Raw genomic sequence first — 14,182 nt, 5'->3', positions numbered from 1 at the left:
GCAAAAGAGTATTAAAATGGCAATTAACCTTAGTGACTAAAGTAAACACAAATACAATTTTCCCTCTGATAAGCTCAAAAGAAAATGCTCTAATAATACTAAATGACAGCAGCAAGCATTCAGTAAATAAATCATTAGGTTGAGAATTAACATGCCATTCAAATCAGTTAAGACAGAGTTTGCTAACTTGCTGTTGTTCTCTTTTTAGGCACTGTCAGTTAATGGCTACGGCTACCATAGAGTTATACACAACTGTATTTAATGATCTGGACCGAGTCAAAGAACTTTCCTACATAGACTGCACAGGGAAGAAATGTGGATAAGAGGCACGGAGGTTTCAGACATGTTTAGGCATATTTGCAGGACTGGAGAGGTGGAACCAGGTAGGGTTCACCTGGACTAGGGTTCCAGCAAAACCAGGGATGGAAAAATGACCATAAACATGGAGGCTGAAAATTGGTGAAGAGAACAGACTCCTTAAGGGCTGTTAAATTATTTGATTGATTCACCAACAATATTTATGGGTTATCACTGCTGTTCTAGGTGCTGGGTATACTGTATTTATACAATAGTGAATAAAATAAAGTTCTTGCCCTTCTGAAACGTATATGCTGATATGATAGTAAACATGTAAATAAATAGCTAATAAGAGTCAGTGACTAGAGTACGGGGAAGACTTAAAACAGGGCAAGATGATATAATGTGTGTTTTTAAAAATTTTTTATGTTTTTTATTTATTTTTGAGAGACAGAGAGAGCGCGCACGAGCAGGGGAGGGTCAGAGAGAGAGGGAGACACAGAATCCGAAGCAGGCTCCAGGCTCCGAGCTAGCGGTCAGCACAGAGCCCGACGCGGGGCCGAACCCAAGAACCGTGAGTTCATGACCTGAGCCAAAGTTGGACTCTTAACTGACTGAGCCATCCAGGTGCCCCTGTAAGTGTTGTTTTAAATAGAGTAGGCAGGAAACACTGAATTAGCAAACACTAACCATTGCTCCTACCAGAAATATTTTCCTGAGACACTTTGTTCTCATTTGCTTTAAGCAATTAATGCATAATCTTATTTTATGTGTGTTTCCGTTTTAAAAAACCTTATTTAATATGTATCATTGATTTATTAACATTGAACTCATGGCCAAAAGTGCTGTAAGTCATGCCTAAACACAGCTTATCTAACACATATTTTCTCTGTAAGGTGATGGTTTCACCTCTGCCCAGTGCCTCCCAAAGCTTTCCCTTCTATACCATTACTGTCTTTCTGGATGACGATGTCACTCTGGCCTGATCCTGGAAAACCAGAAAAGCAGTTGTTTACTTGCACAATATGGTTAGGTGTTTAAATCTCAGGATACAGGCTTATATTCTTTTAGTCAAGAGTCACAATGGTGCCTGGGTGGTTCAGTCAGGTAAGCATCCGACTCTTAATCCCAGCTCAGGTCTTGAGTTCAAGGTTGTGAGTTCAAGCCCTGTGTTGGGCTCCACAATGGATGTGGAGCCTACTTTAAAAAAAAAAAGAGCCACAGCTATATGCTGGCTGATGCCAACGGAAGGACCATATGCCTCAATGGTCAGACACACAGCTGAGGTGACTGCTTCATTTGACATCACATAACTGCGTATTGTGTACCACTAAATGGCAATCAGTGGTCTGTAGGCACTGGTCCTTTTGTGGCTCTCCAGTACTGGTCTCTGAGAGTGCTAGACAGTTCTCCCAATGCGACCCCTGCTCCATTCCCCCTCTATTTTGCCAAATGACATTCTCTCTAACCCCTAGTTCACGTGATTCATCTTTGGATCTTGGGTTTGAAGAGGACATCAATTGTCAAGATAGAGAAGATTTTGGTACCATATAATGAAATGAGGTGGCCTAAAAAGGAATATTTGGGGCGGCGCAGATGCAATGCAGGGAGAGAATTGAGAATTGTGCTTTGAACATGTAAAATGTTAGATGTCATTTAGACACTGGAGGTAGTTTGATGGTTGAGTACACAGTTTAGAGGAATTTGGGCTAGAGAAGTAAAGTTGGGAGTGAACAACAAAAAGGGGTTGAAATTATCCTGGCTTCTATTGATCCGTTTTAGAGATAGCTTCTAGTATTCAGGTCATTTTCTCCTTTTCTGTGTGAAAGGAACCATGAAAGTAGGGGGACATTTGAGTGGGTGTAAAAGGGTATCAGCACCAGATCGCAATTATTTTTTTTGCCAGGGCATGTAAGACAATACTGTGTTTATTAAACTCACATTAAATATAAGCTGGGAATGGATTATTAGTTTTGAGATTTTAGGCAGTCTCTGATTATTATGTATTATGGGGTCTTTGATCTGAATAGTGAAAACATCCTTAATAATTTTTTTAAAGTTTATTTTGAGAGAGAGCACAGGGGAGGGACAAAGAGATGGGGAGAGAGAAGGGGAAAGAGAGAGAGAGAGAAAGGGAGAAAGATAGAGAATCCCAAGCAGGCTCTGCAGAGCCAGCACAGACCCTAAGGAGGGGCTCAAACTCACGAAACTGAGATCATGACCTGAGAGGAAATCAAGAGTCGGATGCTTTATAGACTGAGCCACCCAGGTGCCCCTGAATAGTGAAACACATTTAAGAAGACAAATTTCAAAAGAAAGAGTCCTTACCCTATATTCTCTGAATCATGGAGGAATCTTGGTAGCAACATTTTGGTTTACTTATCAGAGGTGTAATGCAAACTCAAACCCTCCAGGGAGGACTTGTGTACATCCATGAAGAGTAGAAAGGGGTGAGAGAGTACACAATATTAATACTTTGTAGTTTTTTGTCATGAAAAAAACCTTGGGCACCTGGGTGGCTCAGTCAGTTAAGCATCAGACTTTGGCTTGAGTCATGATCTCAGGGTTTGTGAGTTTGAGCCCCGAGTCGGGTTTTCTACTGAGCCCACTTCGAATACTCCCTCTCCCACTTTCTGGCCCTCCCTGCTTCTATGCACGTGCTCTCTCTCACTTTCTCTCTCTCTCAAAACAAACCCCAAAATATTTAATAATATAAAAAATATTTATTTTAGAGGCAGAGAGAGAGAGCACATGGCGGAGGAGAGGGGCAGAAGGAGAGGGAGAGTCTTAAGCAGGCTCCATGCTCAGTGCAGAGCCCAGCCAGGGACTTGATCCCACAACTGTGGGATCATGACCTGGGAGGAAATCAAGAGTCTGATGTTCCACTAACTGAGCCACCCAGGTGCCCCATCATAAAATAAAATATTAATTAAAATATTTTTTAGTGATGAGAATGGCCTTGTGTTTATGTTTTTTAAAAAGTCCCTATCTTTTTTTGTTATTTATTTTTTTTAGAGAGAGAGCACGTGTGCATGCTAATAGGGGAGAGGCAAAGGAAGAAGGGGAGAGAGAATCTCAAGCAGGCTCCATGCCCAGCACAGAACCTGACAAAAGGCTTGATTCCAAAACCATCAGATCATGACATAAGCAGAAATCACGAGTCAGCCACTTAACTGATGGAGCCACCCAGGCATCCCGAAAATGTCCTTATTTTTTAGAGCTACATGCCGAAGTATTTACAGATGAAATGACATGTCAACTATATGCCTCAAAATACTTGGGGAGGAGAGAGAAGTGGGGAAGGGGAAACATGGAATCACAATTTTGAGTTGAAGCTGGGTGATAAACACAAAAGAGGTCATTATACTATTATTTTTGTTTATGTTTGTAGTTTATTGTTTTTATTTTCTTTTGTTTTAAAGTTTATTTATTTTGAGACAGAGAGACAGAGAGTGAACAGGTGGGGGAGGGGCAGAGAGAGCCGGGGAGAGAGAGAGAACCACAGGCAGGATCTACATTGTCAGTGCAGAGCCTGATGTGGGGCTTGAACCCATGAACTGTGAGATCATGACTTGGGCCAAAGTCAGATGTTTAACTGACTGAGCCACACAGGCACCCCTGATTTTGTTTTCTTAAAAAAAGCATTTTAAAAATTAATCTTCAGAATACATATATTTCCTGACCTATGGTCAGGATGATTTGCTGTGATGTGAGGAATTAAAGAATTAAGGCTCCAATAAAGGTGAGCAGGTAAGAGCTGAACTCTAGTCCGGATAAGCAACAGTAAAAGTGGGAAACTATGAATATGCCTGGATGGATGAATGTAGACATATGTTAGTTAGGGAGACTAATTATTTTCGGAGATGTTGGGTGCTAAAGTGGTGTTTAAGTCAGCCAGACACTGATTCCAGGAGAGGGGAAAGGCCGAAGGTGGAAGACTATGCCCTCCACTTAAAATCCTGTAGGGAGACCGTGAAAGCCAGCTATGGACAGCCAGTCTCGTGTCTCAGATATTCATGTAAGCTGTCTTCTTGTCATCCTCTCTCCCCAGGATTTCTTTCTCTGTCTTTTCCCCTTTGTTAATTCCTACTCTTCTTTATGATCTACTAGGACATTGTTCTCAGGATCATTTACTCTACTTTGACTCAAGACAAAGAGCCTTGTATCAGTCCTTCACACTGCTAGTCCAGCTATGTTTGGCCCGAAGGCCTGGTGAAGAGAATTGGATAAAGCCTCTAGAGAGGAGGCCATTCTGATAATGCTGAGACAGAGTCACAGCCAGATAAGATACTGGAGTGGGGCACGAAGAGAGTGTGCTAATGCTCCCTGTGGAGAGTAGGACACATGGGTCATTTAGATATCATATGAATAATGCAGATCTAGTGTTCGTGGATATCATTCTTACTTAAAACCATTTCTAGAAGAATAACAGAGTGCCTGTGGGCAAGAATCACCAGGCCTTCAAATCCTATGTTTTCAAAAATGAAACGATGAGTAAGGGCTAAAACCAAATAACTTGCCGGTGTACAACATGTGGATTATACATTGGGAATTAGAAATGAGGATCAGATTTTCATGCTGTGGAGGTGATCCTAGGGAATCGAGAGTTAATTTATTTTGACTGGAAAATGAAGAGCTAAGAATTTATGAGTTTCTCCTCCATACTCAATTATGAAATCACCGAAGCTGAGACTGGTAGACTCTAGGTTAAGTCAATAAACTTTGCTAGGCCTTGATTTCCTCATCTATCAAATGAATAATTAGAATAGATGATCTGTAACATTTTCCCTCTACTCCAAACTTATGATTCCATGAAATGCTTAAAATCACTATTTTATTATGAAAAATTTCAAAAAGACATTAAGAAGTAGAGAACATAAAAAGGCCCAGGTTTAATCAACCACTCCACTTCATTATATGCCCAATTTTGTTTGACCTAAACCTCTACTTAACTCACTGTCCTACCCCCACTGCATGATTTTGAAGCAAATCCCAGATATCATATGAAATACATTTTAATGGATTCTTTGGAGCAAAGATAGTTTATAAAGAACAGATCAAAAGTCAGTTTTTCCACTTTTCCTAGATACCTTTATTTCTGCAATGATAACTACTGTCATTACATTTTGCATTGTAGGCTAAGAATCACATGCTAAACCGAGTTATATTCAGTAAAGTATATTAATGAACACTTGCTATCTTCCAGGTATTATTATGATGTATTATATTTTTGTGATGTAACAATTACCCCCTAAATTTTGCAGGTCGAAACAAGAAACATTTCCTTTTTTATTTTTTTTATTTTTTATTTTTAATTTTTTAAAAATCTTTTAATGTTTTATTTATTCTTAATACAGAGAATGAGAGGAGGTGGGGCAGAGAGAGAAGGAGACACAGAACCGGAAACAGGCTCCAGGCTCTGAGCTAGCTGTCAGCACAGAGCCTGACGCGGGGCTTGAACCCACGAACGTGAGATCTGACCTGAGCCGAAGTTGGAGGCTTAACCAACTGAGCCACCCAGGTGCCCCAACATTTCCTTTTTAAAAAAAAATGCTTATTTATTTTTGAGAGGGGACAGAGAATGTGTGCTGGTGCAAAGTGGGGGAGGGGCAGAGAGAAAGAGAGAATCTCAAATCTTGAACTGGGCTTGAACTCACAAACCAAACTGTGAGATCATGACCTGAGATGAAATCAAGAGTTGGATACCAAACTGACTGAGACACCAGGTGTCCCACAAGAAATATTTCTTATCTTGCAGCTCTGTGAGTGAAGAAAGCAGCTTAGTTGGGTGATTCTGGCTCAGGATCTGTCAGGAGGCTGCAATAGAGGTGTTGGTGGTGGCTAGAGTCATCTCAAGGCTCAGCTTGGCAGGGATACACTTCTGAACTCATGCACAGGGCTGCCTGATGACACGGTAGCTGACTTCCCCTAGAGTAAGCAATCTAGGAGGACAAGAAAGAATCCAGCAGTGAAGTCACAGGTTTTTTTAGTAGGCTCATCTTGTTAAAGATGTCTCATCACTTCTGATGTACTCTCTGTGTTAGAAGCTACTCAATAAGCCCACCCCACACGCAATGTACAGAGATTACACAAGGGCATAAAGCAGGAGGTAGAAATCATTGTAAGCTACAAGGAAAGGCTGCCTATCACATGTGCTAAGTATTGATTACTAGATTGGTTTGTTTGACTTTATAGCTTACTGTAAATTAATAAGTGATCTTACTTCTTGTGACTATCATTTTACCCATTTTACACATCAGGAAAATTAAGAAACTTGCCTGAGGAGTGGAAGAAAGTGAGGGAACAATGATTTATGTCAGTCATTCAAGTACTTTTTGAAAGTCTATCATACATTGGTTACTCTGAATCTGAAAGAGAACACTATATGTGAATACACATATGTGACATGTGAACCTAGTTCTCACAGGCCTTACAATCTAGTACAGAATTCAGACGTTCAGAAATTACAAAATAATTAATTACAATAATCAGATTAAGGTGCTAGATTTATAATGCTTCTATTAAACATGGAGTTGAATAAAAGATAAAGAAGAGTACAGAAGTGTAAATGTCTTTGAATATTCTTGTGAAAACCAACGTTTTGAAGTTTTTCAAGGGAACAAACAGGAAAAGAACAATAAACTGGCATGATACAGCACTGAAAAAATCTTGCTTATTTTAAGAAAATTTTCAGCATTTCCATTCTTTTGCATCGCTGATTCCCAGAAATCTGCAGTGACCATGCCCAATCAGATGTCTGTATTCCCCTCTTCAAGGGACTGAGTGATTCTCCTATGCATTCCTGCATTTGTAAAGGCTCAACCAAAGCCATGATACTAGAAGGATTATAACAATTATGTTGTTGTTGGGCTCTCCAATTGCTCTCCCATGTTTTAGACTCAAATATTTATACGTTAAAAATTAAAATGAACTTATTTCAGTCATGGGCACATAAGATTGCAGTTGAGACAGTTGCTGAATTAAGGACTTTCAGATCGAAGAAAAGCTACTGAAACAAAAAAAATGGGCCTAAAATATACACGTTCATTCATGAAATTAAAAAAATTATGCTTATTTATTTTCTGAGAGAAAGAGACAGAGTATGAGGAGGGGAGGGGCACAGAGAGAGAGAGAGAGAGAGAGAGAGAGAGAAACACATAATAGGAAGCAGGCTGCAAGCTCTGAGCCTTCAGCACAGAACCTGAGGCAGGGCTCGAACTCACCAACTGCTAGATCATGACCTGAGTGGAAGTCCAACACTGAACCCACTGAGATACCCAGGCGCCCCTATTCATGAAATTTCAGGTAGACAATGGAAGTGAAAATCTATTATAAATCTATAGGGCAATTAAAATAATGAAAACATTTTAAATTTTTTAATGTTTTATTTATTTTTGATAGAGACAGACATAGCATGAGAGGGGGAGGGGCAGAGAGAGAAGGAGACACAGAACCGGAAGCAGGCTCCAGGCTCCAGGCTCGGAGCTAGCTGTCAGCACAGAGCCTGACGCGGGGCTCCAACCCATGAACGTGAGATCTGACCTGAGCCAAAGTCGGAGGCTTAACCGACTGAGCCACCCAGGCACCCCAAATAATGAAAACATTTAAAGAAAACCTCACATTGCAAATTGAGAAAAATCTGTCAAATTCTTCCATTTTTTATTTCTGTGGTTGTAAAAAACCAAGAAGAAAAAAACTGTCTCTCTGTGTTAGTGAAGTATGCCTATTAAGACATCTTGTCTACATTAAATGCTTTTAAACTATTAATTAATATGCCTTGAGAAAGGAAGGACAAGCCGTCCACAAGCTGTTGAAGTACTAGTTCCTTTAACAACTTCTGTCCAGATTGTCAAAGATTGGTTTCCACTGGATACAAACGGACTCCAGACTATTACTAAATAAGCCTTATTTCTACTGCTATGCGTTTCTACAGAATCAATTCGGACTACTAACGTAGTTAAGAAAATAGTTTCTGCAATTGGCTGCAAAATGCAAACTATCCGTATAGACGATAAACTTAAGTAAACGGACAACGCGGCACTCATGACCAAGGTCTAACCTTATATGTTTCGGCAAAAGTGCAGATTGAACCAAGAAAGTAATTCTCCGGAAAATGATCATTAATATACGTGAATACTCATCAGATATACACAACTATTCTAATTTTGACCTGCCATGAACTCGGTGAAACCTTTCGCCACTTGCTTTTATTTTTTGCCAGAAGGTGAAAAACGTTTCAAACCACTTGTTTCTTCGTGAATAACTGTTATTCTTTCCAATAATAACTTCCAAATGTTGTCAAAAATATTTAGAAAACTTTGCATAAAGGCGTGCCTCTGTGTAGATACGGAGGATAAACTTATGAGGCAGGAGAGAACCGATTAAACAAGCGACTTCCACATTCGGAGTCCCCATCCCGAAATCTCGGCCGAGGCAGCGGCGCTGCAGGCGGAAAAGGACTTCGGGAAGCGTCAGTCGGCGGGTCTCCATCCGGCCTCACAGGCGCCCCCGGTCATGCGTGGAAATTTCAGTTCTCACCCCGGGACGGAAAACTTCTCGTCCAGAGACAAGTATCCCGCTCAGCATTCTTCTTCCAGGACCGAGGGACTCAGCGTCACTTTCCCGGCTTTTGAGAAACCCTAGAGGAGCAGCCGCCACCTGCCTGAGGCCAGGGCCATAAACCTACACCACAGAGACTCTAAACCCCATAAGAAGGGCAGCAGAGCAACGCCCTAGGCCCTTCCTTGACTACCAGCTCCTTTTGGGCTGGGGATCCGCGTTCGCTCCGCGGGTCCCCAAGGGGGCCGGGCTGGGACCTCGCGCCCCACCAGGGTCGTGGCGAGAGGTAGGGGGAGGGGAGTCCTGACCGCGCGGCCTCGGCCCTCCCCGGGGGCGGGACTCCAGCCCTGCCCCGCCCCCGCGGCCTCCCTTCTCCACCCCTCCCCCCACGCCCTTTTCCACCCACCCCCGCAGTAGGAAAGGGAGAGGGAGGGGGAAAAGGAAAGTGCTGTTCTGTGGAAAAGGGCGGAAGGAGGGGGAGAAAAAAAGAAAAGAGAAGAGAAACATGGCCGTCAGCTGTCGGGGCGGCACTGCAGCCGGCAGCTACTAGACGACCCATCACCCGCACGGCCGGACTCTAGAGAGCCCAGCGCCCGCGCGGGCTCGCGCTCCCGGCCGTTATCGCTGCATGCGGCGCCCCTCGAGACCGAGCCCGTCAGGCGGCGCAGGCGCAGATCGGGCCGTGGCGGCGGGGCCGCGGGAGCAAGTCCCCCCGCCCGGCTGTGCCGAGGGCGCGCAGGCCGCGTAGCCGGCGCTTTCATGCCCCAGGAAGGGGCTGTGTCTGGGTGGCACTGAAGGTGGAGCAGGCGGCAGGTGAGTCTGCGGTGGAGGGCCTTTCGCGGACGAACTCTGCGCCGCGCCTGCGCTCGGCCCGCGCACCGGAGTGAGAGGGCGCCGCACAGGTAGCAACTCGGAGGGTTGAGTTCCGATGGCCAGCCTGCGGGGGGTAGCCCAGGAGGCGGAAAGTGGCCGGGGCTGGCGTCCCCGGCCTAGTTTCTCCGCGGTTTCCGGGGGCGGGGAGTCCCCGGAGCCTGCAGGGTGTGATGATGAGGGAGAGGCCGCGCCAAGACGGGCCTCCCCGTGCCGCCGGTCCAGGCTTCCGAGAGCCACTCGCAGTGCGCGCGAGGGGTCTGGGCCCTGGGGAGGTCCTGGGCGACGGCCGTCTGGGAGGGGGCAGGGCGGGGAGAGGGCGGGGATTGGGGCACAGGGGGCGGGGAGCTAGGGCCCGGGTCTGGAGAAGGGTCGAGAGGGGGCGCGAGGGGAGACCTGGGGGCGCGGGCAGGTGTCGCAGGTGAATTGAGGGCATTTCCTCCTCCGCATTTACCGTGGCTGAACCTCGGCGCTTCCTTGTGGGGAATGACTTTTCGGAAGGCTGGTTCCATTCAACTCCGAGTGATTAAACAGAAATAAAACCAACTAATGAGCCCCTAGTGCTGACTTGTGTAAAGCTCTAACTTTTCTACACTGAGGATGCTGTACTGTCTGTCGTGTTTGGATGCTTCACGAACCTTTTCCCTCCCGAACACTATTTGAAAACTGACACAGTTTTTAAATACTACTCCCGCCTCGTCCCATTGTGTGTGTGTGTGTGTGTGTGTGTGTGTGTGTGTGTGTGTGTGTGTGTGTTTTCCACACGGGAAAATTTAGGGCATTAGTTACACAAGTCATTTGTGCAACTGTGAGGGTTAAGTGTCATCTCCAGTAATGAACCCTTGGCTGTGTGTGTGTTTTTGCATAAGAGAGATTGCCAAGCGTTGTGATCTGGGAATTTGATTTACTGAGACTGTTTAATTGTGTGCAAACTCGTGTTAAGTCGTTTTCCCTAGACTCCAGTTTACTTTGGGATAGATCTTCTTTCAGTGTAGAAGGTGAAGGCTATAGAATAAGATAGGGAAGAACTTTAGTGCTAAGAGGCCAAGTTTTCAGTAAGTACTTGCTTCGAGGCTATCGTGTGTATTAAGCTACCTGAAATGAAGAGCACTGTTTATGATGATCTGTGTACACATAAGAGCAAAATCACTATCAAAAGGAAAACTTTATCTCTGAGCGTTAAAGAATGTCCGTCAGTTCTTGATCAATATAACCATGAAAAAAAAGTCCTTATATTTTGTTTTCTGCCCTTTATTTGTATCACTGTTAAAAAGTTGGTAAACTGTCTTGCTGTGAGACTGGGGACTCATGAATTTTGATTTTGTATTCATGAAGATGATCTACCTCATATAGGCTTGCTTTGACTCCTTTTGCTAGTAATGGCAAACTCATTCCACACTTTGCCCTACATTGATATCTCCTGTGGCCATTTTGCAAAATAGTTGATTTTTTTGTATTACAGATTTTAGTGAATTGATAATATGCCAGTTGACTTTGGCCATGGTACCTCACTTGGTGTAACTACTGTTTAGACTTGTTAATTTGGGTAATAGAAAAGCAATGATGTTAGAAATGTTGAAGTTGTATCTTGGACTAATTTACTCTTGTATAATTTGTAAATGAGAGCATTCTGTTGTTGAGAGTAAACATAGTATTTTGTAGTATAAACTTGAGTTTTCAAGCCGAAGAAATTGGCAGGAGAACCGGTGTGTGGAGAGTATTCTTAAAACACAAATGTTTTAAATTACAAGGAACTGCAGTGATGTGTAGGCTGTAAAACTTCACAGTGCCAGACTTAGGTTATTTGGTTGCGGTGCTCTCTATAAAGAAACATGTTAAGTATCTTCAATAAAAGCTAATTTGTAGCTATACACAAGGGATTTTTGCATGATAAAGATACATAAAGTTGCCTTTGCTCTGTATGTATCTTTCAGTTGTGACCTGAACATCTCATATTTTCTCTGGAGTTTCCTGCCAGAACAGTTACTGATTTTGCACTGACTTTGCTTGCTGCTCAGTTTGAAAGTTAGGTTTCAGTTAGCCTTGCAGCTTATGTACAGGTTGTAAAGAAAAAGAAAGCTGCTGAGTCAGAGGCAGGTTGTCTGAGTTGGTCTTTCTGATTTGCAGAAGGGAATTTCTGTTATAATGTCAATTTCCAATATCATATGCTTGCTGAAATTTGGTTAGCGAGGGCAAATAAGCTTTCCTAATACATGAATTAAAGTGTTATCTCTCTCAGCTGGTGCCACGAGTTTTCTCCTCTCTTGCAGATTGTCACTTTGACAGACTTGTAGTAAATGGGATGCCTTGTTGAGATGGGAGATTCCTTGGGGAAATTTTCCTTGGGGAAAATTTTACATAGTACAGCTGGTGTAAAAGTGTAGGTTTAGCATCAGATTGTAGGAAATTCCAAAATAAGATAATTTTCTTATTTGAAATTAAAACAATATTTTTGGGGAGAAATTAGGTAGTTTATAAACAAAATTATTTCTACTTTATGGCAGTACATAATACATATAAATAAGTGTAATAGAGCCTAATGTGCTGGCTTGAAAACTTTTTATTGGAAAGGAATGTAACATGATTAAAGGAAATCCCAAAGGAAAATAAATTGATTCTCACATATCTTACATTTTTCTGTATTCTTATTCTACTTGTATAATACATTAATCAGTAAAATATGCCAATCCTGTCTATACTTGTGTATGATTCTGTGGCTAATATTCATATAATTTGTCTTTTTAAACATAACACATTTTCCCTGGGTGCTGGATATTACTGTTACTTTAAGTGTCTGTAATAGTCGAAAGTTCCGGTTTCACAGTGGATTTAACTATGTCTCTCCAACATTTTAGTAATTCCACTTTATTACTCTTAAAAATGATGTGATAATGAAACCATTTTGCTAATATGATGGTCCAAGCCAAATTATTTTTTGAAACTTTTGATAAAGTAAGCATTCTTTGAACTGTTTCATTTGCAGTGGATTATTAGGGCTCCCATAATATAGTATTTAATTGAAAACAGAATTAAAGAAAGATGAAAAGCTGTAGATGTGTGTGTATGAGTTGAATTCATTGAGTAGGTACCAAAATATAAATTCACAATTCTCCCTATTACTGACTTACTACAAGTTTCTATGTCTACCAATTTTACTTTTAAAACATAAGTAATATTCATATAGACATTTTTTTTTTAAGTTTACTAATTTATTTTGAGAGAGCGTACAAGCATGCAAGTGGGGTTGGGGCAGAGAGAGGGAGAGAGAATCCCAAGCACCTCCATGCTGTCAATGTAGAACCCCGATGAGAGACTGAAATCCATGAACTACAAGATCATGACCTGATCCAAAATGAAGAGTTGGACGCTTAAGTGGCTGAGCCACTCAGGTGCCCCTCTTATAGGAATTCTTAATTATTAAAGTAATATTGTGAAAAATAAATAAAAATAAAGTAGTATTGTGGGACATAAATGTTTTCAGTGTATCTTATTTCAACCAAACCTAATATTTACAAATCTAGATTTATAATCTTTTGACGTACAGAAGAGTAATTTTATAGGATGTTGTCTTTAAAATATTTTAATCTAGTTTGAATTTGAATCTAGTTTTTTACTGTGTATATACAGTTCATATATATCTTAATTTAGGGATGCTTAGATCCTAAAAGCATAAATGTTATGAATCTCTTTTTAATTATGGAACAAAGAATCCATTAAATAGGTACTGTGCTATCTGCTAGGGATAAAAGATGAATAACAGTCTAAATATTAAAGGCTAAGGAGCACCTGGGTGGCTCAGTCACTTAAGCGTTGGACTTCAGCCCAGGTCATGATATCACCTTCATGAGTTCTAGCCCTGCGTCGGGTTCTGTGCAGACAGCTCAGAGCCTGAAGCCTGCTTGGATTCTGTGTCTCTCTCTCTGCCCCTCCCCTGCTCACACTCTGTCTTTCTCTACCTCTCTCAAAAATAAATAAACATTAAAAAATTTTAATAATAAAGGCTAATAAGATAAACAGTCTTATCAATAAATACCATAGCTACAACATGACATACCCTGAATAGAGCAAACTTCTTCGTAGAAGCAAAAGGAAGTCCCTAAACTGTGTCTGGTGTGGATTAGAGACGGCAAATTTACGTAGAAGGAGACATTTGACTTAAAACTCAAAGAATGATACGAAAAGGTACAACGGAATGAAAACACGGTGGATTTTATTAAAATACAAGTAATGTAGTGTGGGAGCACAGGTAGTTTTGGAGGACAAGTGGGGAGTAAGCTGGAGGGGAAAGCAGGGGCTACGTCATGAAGGGTCGTAAAAGTCAAATCAGAAATTGTGGCTATACGTTGGGGGGAACAGGAAACCACGCAATGATTTTAGGTTGTTAAATGTCTTTGGCTTAATTGCGTGAAGGATGGATTTGGGAAAGCAGCGTGAGTGAGGCTGCAAGTTCATCAGT

General features: G+C 42.0%; 1 protein-coding gene across 2 annotated transcripts in view; it reads left to right on the top strand.

The window, feature by feature from the left end:
• The first annotated feature begins 9,390 nt into the window (after nucleotides 1-9,390).
• Nucleotides 9,391-14,182, top strand: part of DENND4C (DENN domain containing 4C) — a 108,433-nt gene continuing 103,641 nt past the window's right edge. For both annotated transcript variants that reach the window (XM_029919761.1, XM_029919759.1), the window contains exon 1: nucleotides 9,391-9,669. The gene's annotated coding sequence lies outside the window, so the exon portion shown is untranslated. The remainder of the gene's footprint in view (nucleotides 9,670-14,182) is intronic.

Source organism: Suricata suricatta, chromosome 13, assembly GCF_006229205.1.
Source record: "Suricata suricatta isolate VVHF042 chromosome 13, meerkat_22Aug2017_6uvM2_HiC, whole genome shotgun sequence".
In the NCBI taxonomy this organism is placed as follows: domain Eukaryota; kingdom Metazoa; phylum Chordata; class Mammalia; order Carnivora; family Herpestidae; genus Suricata; species Suricata suricatta.
Note: the sequence above shows the minus strand (reverse complement) of the source record. Positions and strands in the feature narration are given on the sequence as shown.